At 32.2% G+C, this 10,430-nt stretch overlaps 1 protein-coding gene across 1 annotated transcript in view; it reads left to right on the forward strand.

The window, feature by feature from the left end:
* LOC143070622 (uncharacterized) overlaps positions 1-10,430 on the forward strand; it is a 78,552-nt gene that overhangs the window by 45,660 nt on the left and 22,462 nt on the right. The window lies entirely within an intron of this gene.

The raw sequence follows: 10,430 nt of genomic DNA on the forward strand, positions 1-10,430 counted from the left end.
TAAACGGGAGATAATCAATCAAAATGACTTCATAGGGAGTGACAATAAAGATTTGTTTTATACTGTCAGTTTTGAGGTAATGGTAGGTTATTCTTTGTGTATAATGTTTTAACATGAGATAATCAATCCAAATGACTTCATAGGGGGTGACAATAAAGATTTGTTTTATACTGTCAGTTTTGAGGTAATGGTAGGTTATTCTTTGTGTATAATGTTTTAACATGAGATAATCAATCCAAATGACTTCATAGGGGGTGACAATAAAGATTTGTTTTATACTGTCAGTTTTGAGGTAATGGTAGGTTATTCTTTGTGTATAATGTTTTAAGGGGAGTTAATCAATCCAAATGACTTCATAGGGGGTGACAATAAAGATTTGTTTTATACTGTCAGTTTTGAGGTAATGGTAGGTTATACTTTGTGTAGAATGTATTAACGGGAGATAATCATGATCAATCCAAATGACTTCATAGGGGGTGACAATAAAGATTTGTTTTATACTGTCAGTTTTGAGGTAATGGTAGGTTATACTTTGTGTATAATGTTTTAAGGGGAGATAATCAATCAAAATGACTTCATAGGGAATGACAATAAAGATTTGTTTTATACTGTCAGTTTTGACGTAATGGTAGGTTATTCTTTGTGTATAATGTTTTAACGTGAGATAATCAATCCAAATGACTTCATAGGGGGTGACAATAAAGATTTGTTTGATACTGTCAGTTTTGAGGTAATGGTAGGTTATTCTTTGTGTATGTATAATGTTTTAAGGGTAGTTAATCAATCCAAATGACTTCATAGGGGGTAAACAATAAAGATTTGTTTTATACTGTCAGTTTTGAGGTAATGGTAGGTTATACTTTGCGTATGTATAATGTTTTAAGGGGAGATAATCCAAATGGCTTCATAGGGGGTTAACAATAAAGATTTGTTTTATACTGTCAGTTTTGAGGTAATGGTAGGTTATTCTTTGTGTATGTATAATGTTTTAAGGGGAGATAATCAATCCAAATGACTTCATAGGGGGTGACAATAAAGATTTGTTTGATACTGTCAGTTTTTAGATAATGGTAGGTTATACTTTGTGTATAATGTTTTAAGGGGAGATAATCAATCCAAAGGACTTGATAGGGGGTGACAATAAAGATTTGTTTGATACTGTCAGTTTTGAGGTAATGGTAGGTTATTCTTTGTGTATGTATAATGTGTTAAGGGGAGATTACAATCCAAATGACTTCATAGGGGGTGACAATAAAGATTTGTTTTATACTGTCAGGTTTGAGGTAATGGTAGGTTATTCTTTGTGTATGTATAATGTTTTAAGGGGAGATAATCAATCCAAATGACTTCAAAGGGGGTGAGAATAAAGATTTGTTTTATACTGTCAGTTTTGAGGTAATGGTAGGTTAGACTTTGTGTATAATGTATTAAGGGGAGATAATGAATCCAAATGACTTCATAGGGATTGAACAATAAAGATTTGTTTGATACTGTCAGTTTTGAGGTAATGGTAGGTTATACTTTCTATATATTGTGTTAAGGGGAGATAAGCAATCCAAATGACTTCATAGGGGTTGAACAATAAAGATTTGTTTGATACTGTCAGTTTTGAGGTAATGGTAGGTTATACTTTGTATATAATGTGTTAAGGGGAGATAATCAATCCAAATATGACTTCATAGGGGGTGACAATAAAGATTTGTTTTATACTGTCAGTTTTGAGGTAATGGTAGGTTAGACTTTGTGTATAATGTATTAAGGGGAGATAATCAATCCAAATGACTTCATACGGGTTGAACAATAAAGATTTGTTTGATACTGTCAGTTTTGAGGTAATGGTAGGTTAGACTTTGTGTATAATGTATTAAGGGGAGATAATCAATCCAAATGACTTCATAGGGGTTGAACAATAAAGATTTGTTTGATACTGTCAGTTTTGAGGTAATGGTAGGTTATACTTTGTATATAATGTGTTAAGGGGAGATAATCAATCCAAATATGACTTCATAGGGGGTGACAATAAAGATTTGTTTTATACTGTCAGTTTTGAGGTAATGGTAGGTTACGCTTTGTTTATAATGTGTTAAGGGGAGATAATCAATCCAAATATGACTTCATAGGGGGTGACAATAAAGATTTGTTTTATACTGTCAGTTTTGAGGTAATGGTAGGTTAGACTTTGTATAAAAAATGTATTAAGGGGAGATGATCAATCCAAATGACTTCATAGGGGGTGACAATAAAGATTTGTTTTATACTGTCAGTTTTGAGGTAATGGTAGGTATTTCTTTTTGTATGTATAATGTTTTAAGGGGAGATAATGAATCCAAATGACTTCATAGGGGGTGACAATAAAGATTTGTTTTGTACTGTCAGGTTTGAGGTAATGGTAGGTTATACTTTGTGTATAATGTTTAAACGGGAGATAATCAATCAAAATGACTTCATAGGGAGTGACAATAAAGATTTGTTTTATACTGTCAGTTTTGAGGTAATGGTAGGTTATTCTTTGTGTATAATGTTTTAACATGAGATAATCAATCCAAATGACTTCATAGGGGGTGACAATAAAGATTTGTTTGATACTGTCAGTTTTGAGGTAATGGTAGGTTATTCTTTGTGTATGTATAATGTTTTAAGGGGAGTTAATCAATCCAAATGACTTCATAGGGGGTGACAATAAAGATTTGTTTTATACTGTCAGTTTTGAGGTAATGGTAGGTTATACTTTGTGTAGAATGTATTAACGGGAGATAATCATGATCAATCCAAATGACTTCATAGGGGGTGACAATAAAGATTTGTTTTATACTGTCAGTTTTGAGGTAATGGTAGGTTATACTTTGTGTATAATGTTTTAAGGGGAGATAATCAATCAAAATGACTTCATAGGGGGGTGATGATAAAGATTTGTTTTATTCTGTCAGTTTTGAGGTAATGGTAGGTTATACTTTGCGTATGTATAATGTTTTAAGGGGAGATAATCCAAATGGCTTGATAGGGGGTTAACAATAAAGATTTGTTTGATACTGTCAGTTTTAAGGTAATGGTAGGTTATTCTTTGTGTATGTTTAATGTTTTAAGGGGAGATAATCAATCCAAATGACTTCATAGGGGGTAAACAATAAAGATTTGTTTTATTCTGTCAGTTTTGAGGTAATGGTAGGTTATACTTTGCGTATGTATAATGTTTTAAGGGGAGATAATCCAAATGGCTTGATAGTGGTTAACAATAAAGATTTGTTTGATACTGTCAGTTTTGAGGTAATGGTAGGTTATTCTTTGTGTATGTATAATGTTTTAAGGGGAGATAATCAATCCAAATGACCTCATAGGGGGTGACAATAAAGATTTGTTTGATACTGTCAGTTTTTAGATAATGGTAGGTTATACTTTGTGTATAATGTTTTAAGGGGAGATAATCAATCCAAATGATTTCATAGGGGGTGACAATAAAGATTTGTTTGATACTGTCAGTTTTGAGTTAATGGTAGGTTATTCTTTGTGTATGTATAATGTTTTAAGGGGAGATAATCAATCCAAATGACTTCATAGGGGGTGACAATAAAGATTTGTTTTATACTGTCAGTTTTGAGGTAATGGTAGGTTATACTTTGTGTATAATGTGTTAAGGGGACATAATCAATCCAAATGACTTCATAGCGGATGACAATAAAGATTTGTTTGATCAGTTTTGAGTTAATGGTAGGTTATTCTTTGTGTATGTATAATGTTTTAAGGGGAGATAATCAATCCAAATGACTTCATAGGGGGTGACAATAAAGATTTGTTTTATACTGTCAGTTTTGAGGTAATGGTAGGTTATACTTTGTGTATAATGTGTTAAGGGGACATAATCAATCCAAATGACTTCATAGCGGATGACAATAAAGATTTGTTTGATACTGTCAGTTTTGAGGTAATGGTAGGTTACACTTTGTGTATAATGTATTAAGGGGAGATAATCATGATCAATCCAAATGACTTCATAGGGGTTGACAATAAAGATTTGTTTTATACTGTCAGTTTTGAGGTAATGGTAGGTTATACTTTGTGTATAATGTTTTAAGGGGAGATAATCAATCAAAATGACTTCATAGGGGGGTGACAATAAAGATTTGTTTTATACTGTCAGTTTTGAGGTAATGGTAGGTTACGCTTTGTTTATAATGTGTTAAGGGGAGATAATCAATCCAAATATGACTTCATAGGGGGTGACAATAAAGATTTGTTTTATACTGTCAGTTTTGAGGTAATGGTAGGTTAGACTTTGTATAAAAAATGTATTAAGGGGAGATGATCAATCCAAATGACTTCATAGCAGATGACAATAAAGATTTGTTTGATACTGTCAGTTTTGAGGTAATGGTAGGTAAGACTTTGTGTATAATGTATTAAGGGGAGATAATCATGATCAATCCAAATGACTTCATAGGGGGTGACAATAAAGATTTGTTTTATACTGTCAGTTTTGAGGTAATGGTAGGTTATACTTTGTGTATAATGTTTTAAGGGGAGATAATCAATCAAAATGACTTCATAGGGGGGTGACAATAAAGATTTGTTTTATACTGTCAGTTTTAAGGTAATGGTAGGTTATTCTTTGTGTATGTTTAATGTTTTAAGGGGAGATAATCAATCCAAATGACTTCATAGGGGGTAAACAATATAGATTTGTTTTATTCTGTCAGTTTTGAGGTAATGGTAGGTTATACTTTGCGTATGTATAATGATTTAAGGGGAGATAATCCAAATGGCTTCATAGGGGGTTAACAATAAAGATTTGTTTGATACTGTCAGTTTTGAGGTAATGGTAGGTTATTCTTTGTGTATGTATAATGTTTTAAGGGGAGATAATCAATCCAAATGACTTCATAGGGGTTGACAATAAAGATTTGTTTGATACTGTCAGTTTTTAGATAATGGTAGGTTATACTTTGTGCATAATGTTTGAAGGGGAGATAATCAATCCAAATGACTTCATAGGGGTTGACAATAAAGATTTGTTTGATACTGTCAGTTTTGAGTTAATGGTAGGTTATTCTTTGTGTATGTATAATGTTTTAAGGGGAGATAATCAACCCAAATGACTTCATAGGGGGTGACAATAAAGATTTGTTTGATACTGTCAGTTTTGAGGTAATGGTAGGTTATACTTTGTGTATAATGTGTTAAGGGGACATAATCAATCCAAATGACTTCATAGCGGATGACAATCAAGATTTGTTTGATACTGTCAGTTTTGAGGTAATGGTAGGTTATTCTTTGTGTATGTATAATGTTTTAAGGGGAGATAACAATCCAAATGACTTCATAGGGGGTGACAATAAAGATTTGTTTGATACTGTCAGGTTTGAGGTAATGGTAGGTTATTCTTTGTGTATGTATAATGTTTTAAGGGGAGATAATCAATCCAAATGACTTCATAGGGGGTGACAATAAAGATTTGTTTTATACTGTCAGTTTTGAGGTAATGGTAGGTTAGACTTTGTGTATAATGTATTAAGGGGAGATAGTCAATCCAAATGACTTCATAGGGGTGACAATAAAGATTTGTTTTATACTGTCAGTTTTGAGGTAATGGTAGGTTATACTTTGTGTATAATGTATTAAGGGGAGATAATCAATCCAAATGACTTCATAGGGGTTGAACAATAAAGATTTGTTTGATACTGTCAGTTTTGAGGTAATGGTAGGTTATACTTTGTATATAATGTGTTAAGGGGAGATAATCAATCCAAATATGACTTCATAGGGGGTGACAATAAAGATTTGTTTTATACTGTCAGTTTTGAGGTAATGGTATGTTACGCTTTGTTTATAATGTGTTAAGGGAGATAATTAATCCAAATATGACTTCATAGGGGGTGACAATAAAGATTTGATTTATACTGTCAGTTTTGAGGTAATGGTAGGTAAGACTTTGTATAAAAAATGTATTAAGGGGAGATGATCAATCCAAATGACTTCATAGGGGGTGACAATAAAGATTTGTTTTATACTGTCAGTTTTGAGGTAATGGTAGGTTATTCTTTTTGTATGTATAATGTTTTAAGGGGAGATAATCAATCCAAATGACTTCATAGGGGGTGACAATAAAGATTTGTTTTGTACTGTCAGGTTTGAGGTAATGGTAGGTTATACTTTGTGTATCATGTTTAAACGGGAGATAATCAATCAAAATGACTTCATAGGGAGTGACAATAAAGATTTGTTTTATACTGTCAGTTTGGAGGTAATGGTAGGTTAGACTTTGTGTATAATGTATTAAGGGGAGATAATCAATCCAAATGACTTCATAGGGGTTGAACAATAAAGATTTGTTTGATACTGTCAGTTTTGAGGTAATGGTAGGTTATACTTTGTATATAATGTGTTAAGGGGAGATAATAAATCCAAATATGACTTCATAGGGGGTGACAATAAAGATTTGTTTTATACTGTCAGTTTTGAGGTAATGGTAGGTTACGCTTTGTTTATAATGTGTTAAGGGGAGATAATCAATCCAAATATGACTTCATAGGGGGTGACAATAAAGATTTGTTTTATACTGTCGGGTTTGAGGTAATGGTAATGAAGACTTTGTATAAAAAATGTATTAAGGGGAGATGATCAATCCAAATGACTTCATAGGGGGTGACAATAAAGATTTGTTTTATACTGTCAGTTTTGAGGTAATGGTAGGTTATTCTTTGTGTATAATGTTTTAACATGAGATAATCAATCCAAATGACTTCATAGGGGGTGACAATACAGATTTGATTTATACTGTCAGTTTTGAGGTAATGGTAGGTTATTCTTTGTGTATGTATAATGTTTTAAGGGGAGATAATCAATCCAAATGACTTCATAGGGGGTGACAATAAAGATTTGTTTTATACTGTCAGTTTTGAGGTAATGGTAGGTTATACTTTGTGTATAATGTTTTAAGGGGAGATAATCAATCCAAATGACTTCATAGGGGGTGACAATAAAGATTTGTTTTATACTGTCAGTTTTGAGGTAATGGTAGGTTATTCTTCGTGTATGTATAATGTTTTAAGGGTAGATAATAAATCCAAATGACTTCATAGGGGGTGACAATAAAGATTTGTTTTATACTGTCAGTTTTGAGGTAATGGTAGGTTATACTTTGTGTATAATGTTTTAACGGGAGATAATCAATCCTAATGACTTCATAGGGGGTGACAATAAAGATTTGTTTTATACTGTCAGGTTTGAGGTAATGGTAGGTTATTCTTTGTGTATGTATAATGTTTTAAGGGGAGATAATCAATCCAAATGACTTCATAGGGGGTGACAATAAAGATTTGTTTTATACTGTCAGTTTTGAGGTAATGGTAGGTTAGACTTTGTATAAAAAATGTATTAAGGGGAGATAATCAATCCAAATGACTTCATAGGGGATGACAATAAAGATTTGTTTTATACTGTCAGTTTTGAGGTAATGGTAGGTTATTCTTTGTGTATGTATAATGTTTTAAGGGGAGATAATCAATCCAAATGACTTCATAGGGGGTGACAATAAAGATTTGTTTTATACTGTCAGGTTTGAGGTAATGGTAGGTTATACTTTGTGTATAATGTTTAAACGGGAGATAATCAATCAAAATGACTTCATAGGGAATGACAAAAAAGATTTGTTTTATACTGTCAGTTTTGACGTAATGGTAGGTTATTCTTTGTGTATAATGTTTTAACGTGAGATAATCAATCCAAATGACTTCATAGGGGGTGACAATAAAGATTTGTTTTATACTGTCAGTTTTGAGGTAATGGTAGGTTATTCTTTGTGTATGTATAATGTTTTAAGGGTAGTTAATCAATCCAAATGACTTCATAGGGGGTGACAATAAAGATATGTTTTATACTGTCAGTTTTGAGGTAATGGTAGGTTATACTTTGTGTATAATGTATTAACGGGAGATAATCATGATTAATCCAAATGACTTCATAGGGGGTGACAATAAAGATTTGTTTTATACTGTCAGTTTTGAGGTAATGGTAGGTTATACTTTGTGTATAATGTTTTAAGGGGAGATAATCAAAATGACTTCATAGGGGGGATGACAATAAAGATTTGATTTATACTGTCAGTTTTAAGGTAATGGTAGGTTATTCTTTGTGTATGTTTAATGTTTTAAGGGGAGATTATCAATCCAAATGACTTCATAGGGGGTAAACAATAAAGATTTGTTTTATACTGTCAGTTTTGAGGTAATGGTAGGTTATACTTTGCGTATGTATAATGTTTTAAGGGGAGATAATCCAAATGGCTTCATAGGGGGTTAACAATAAAGATTTGTTTTATACTGTCAGTTTTGAGGTAATGGTAGGTTATTCTTTGTGTATGTATAATGTTTTAAGGGGAGATAATCAATCCAAATGACTTCATAGGGGGTGACAATAAAGATTTGTTTGATACTGTCAGTTTTTAGATAATGGTAGGTTATACTTTGTGTATAATGTTTTAAGGGGAGATAATCAATCCAAATGACTTTATAGGGGGTGACAATAAAGATTTGTTTGATACTGTCAGTTTTGAGGTAATGGTAGGTTATTCTTTGTGTATGTATAATGTGTTAAGGGGAGATAACAATCCAAATGACTTCATAGGGGGTGACAATAAAGATTTGTTTTATAATGTCAGCTTTGAGGTAATGGTAGGTTATTCTTTGTGTATGTATAATGTTTTAAGGGGAGATAATCAATCCAAATGACTTCATAGGGGGTGACAATAAAGATTTGTTTTATACTGTCAGTTTTGAGGTAATGGTAGGTTAGACTTTGTGTATAATGTATTAAGGGGAGATAATCAATCCAAATGACTTCATAGGGGTTGAACAATAAAGATTTGTTTGATACTGTCAGTTTTGAGGTAATGGTAGGTTATACTTTCTATATAATGTGTTAAGGGGAGATAATCAATCCAAATGACTTCATAGGGGTTGAACAATAAAGATTTGTTTGATACTGTCAGTTTTGAGGTAATGGTAGGTTATACTTTGTATATAATGTGTTAAGGGGAGATAATCAATCCAAATATGACTTCATAGGGGGTGACAATAAAGATTTGTTTTATACTGTCAGTTTTGAGGTAATGGTAGGTTAGACTTTGTGTATAATGTATTAAGGGGAGATAATCAATCCAAATGACTTCATACGGGTTGAACAATAAAGATTTGTTTGATACTGTCAGTTTTGAGGTAATGGTAGGTTAGACTTTGTGTATAATGTATTAAGGGGAGATAATCAATCCAAATGACTTCATAGGGGTTGAACAATAAAGATTTGTTTGATACTGTCAGTTTTGAGGTAATGGTAGGTTATACTTTGTATATAATGTGTTAAGGGGAGATAATCAATCCAAATATGACTTCATAGGGGGTGACAATAAAGATTTGTTTTATACTGTCAGTTTTGAGGTAATGGTAGGTTATACTTTGTGTATAATGTTTTAACGGGAGATAATCAATCCAAATGACTTCATAGGGGGTGACAATAAAGATTTGTTTTATACTGTCAGGTTTGAGGTAATGGTAGGTTATTCTTTGTGTATGTATAATGTTTTAAGGGGAGATAATCAATCCAAATGACTTCATAGGGGGTGACAATAAAGATTTGTTTTATACTGTCAGTTTTGAGGTAATGGTAGGTTAGACTTTGTATAAAAAATGTATTAAGGGGAGATAATCAATCCAAATGACTTCATAGGGGGTGACAATAAAGATTTGTTTTATACTGTCAGTTTTGAGGTAATGGTTGGTTATTCTTTGTGTATGTATAATGTTTTAAGGGGAGATAATCAATCCAAATGACTTCATAGGGGGTGACAATAAAAATTTGTTTTATACTGTCAGGTTTGAGGTAATGGTAGGTTATACTTTGTGTATAATGTTTAAACGGGAGATAATCAATCAAAATGACTTCATAGGGAATGACAAAAAAGATTTGTTTTATACTGTCAGTTTTGACGTAATGGTAGGTTATTCTTTGTGTATAATGTTTTAACGTGAGATAATCAATCCAAATGACTTCATAGGGGGTGACAATAAAGATTTGTTTTATACTGTCAGTTTTGAGGTAATGGTAGGTTATTCTTTGTGCATGTATAATGTTTTAAGGGTAGTTAATCAATCCAAATGACTTCATAGGGGGTGAAAATAAAGATATGTTTTATACTGTCAGTTTTGAGGTAATGGTAGGTTATACTTTGTGTATAATGTATTAACGGGAGATAATCATGATTAATCCAAATGACTTCATAGGAGGTGACAATAAAGATTTGTTTTATACTGTCAGTTTTGAGGTAATGGTAGGTTATACTTTGTGTATAATGTTTTAAGGGGAGATAATCAAAATGACTTCATAGGGGGGATGACAATAAAGATTTGATTTATACTGTCAGTTTTAAGGTAATGGTAGGTTAT

Source organism: Mytilus galloprovincialis, chromosome 4 (assembly GCF_965363235.1).
Source record: "Mytilus galloprovincialis chromosome 4, xbMytGall1.hap1.1, whole genome shotgun sequence".
NCBI lineage: Eukaryota > Metazoa > Mollusca > Bivalvia > Mytilida > Mytilidae > Mytilus > Mytilus galloprovincialis.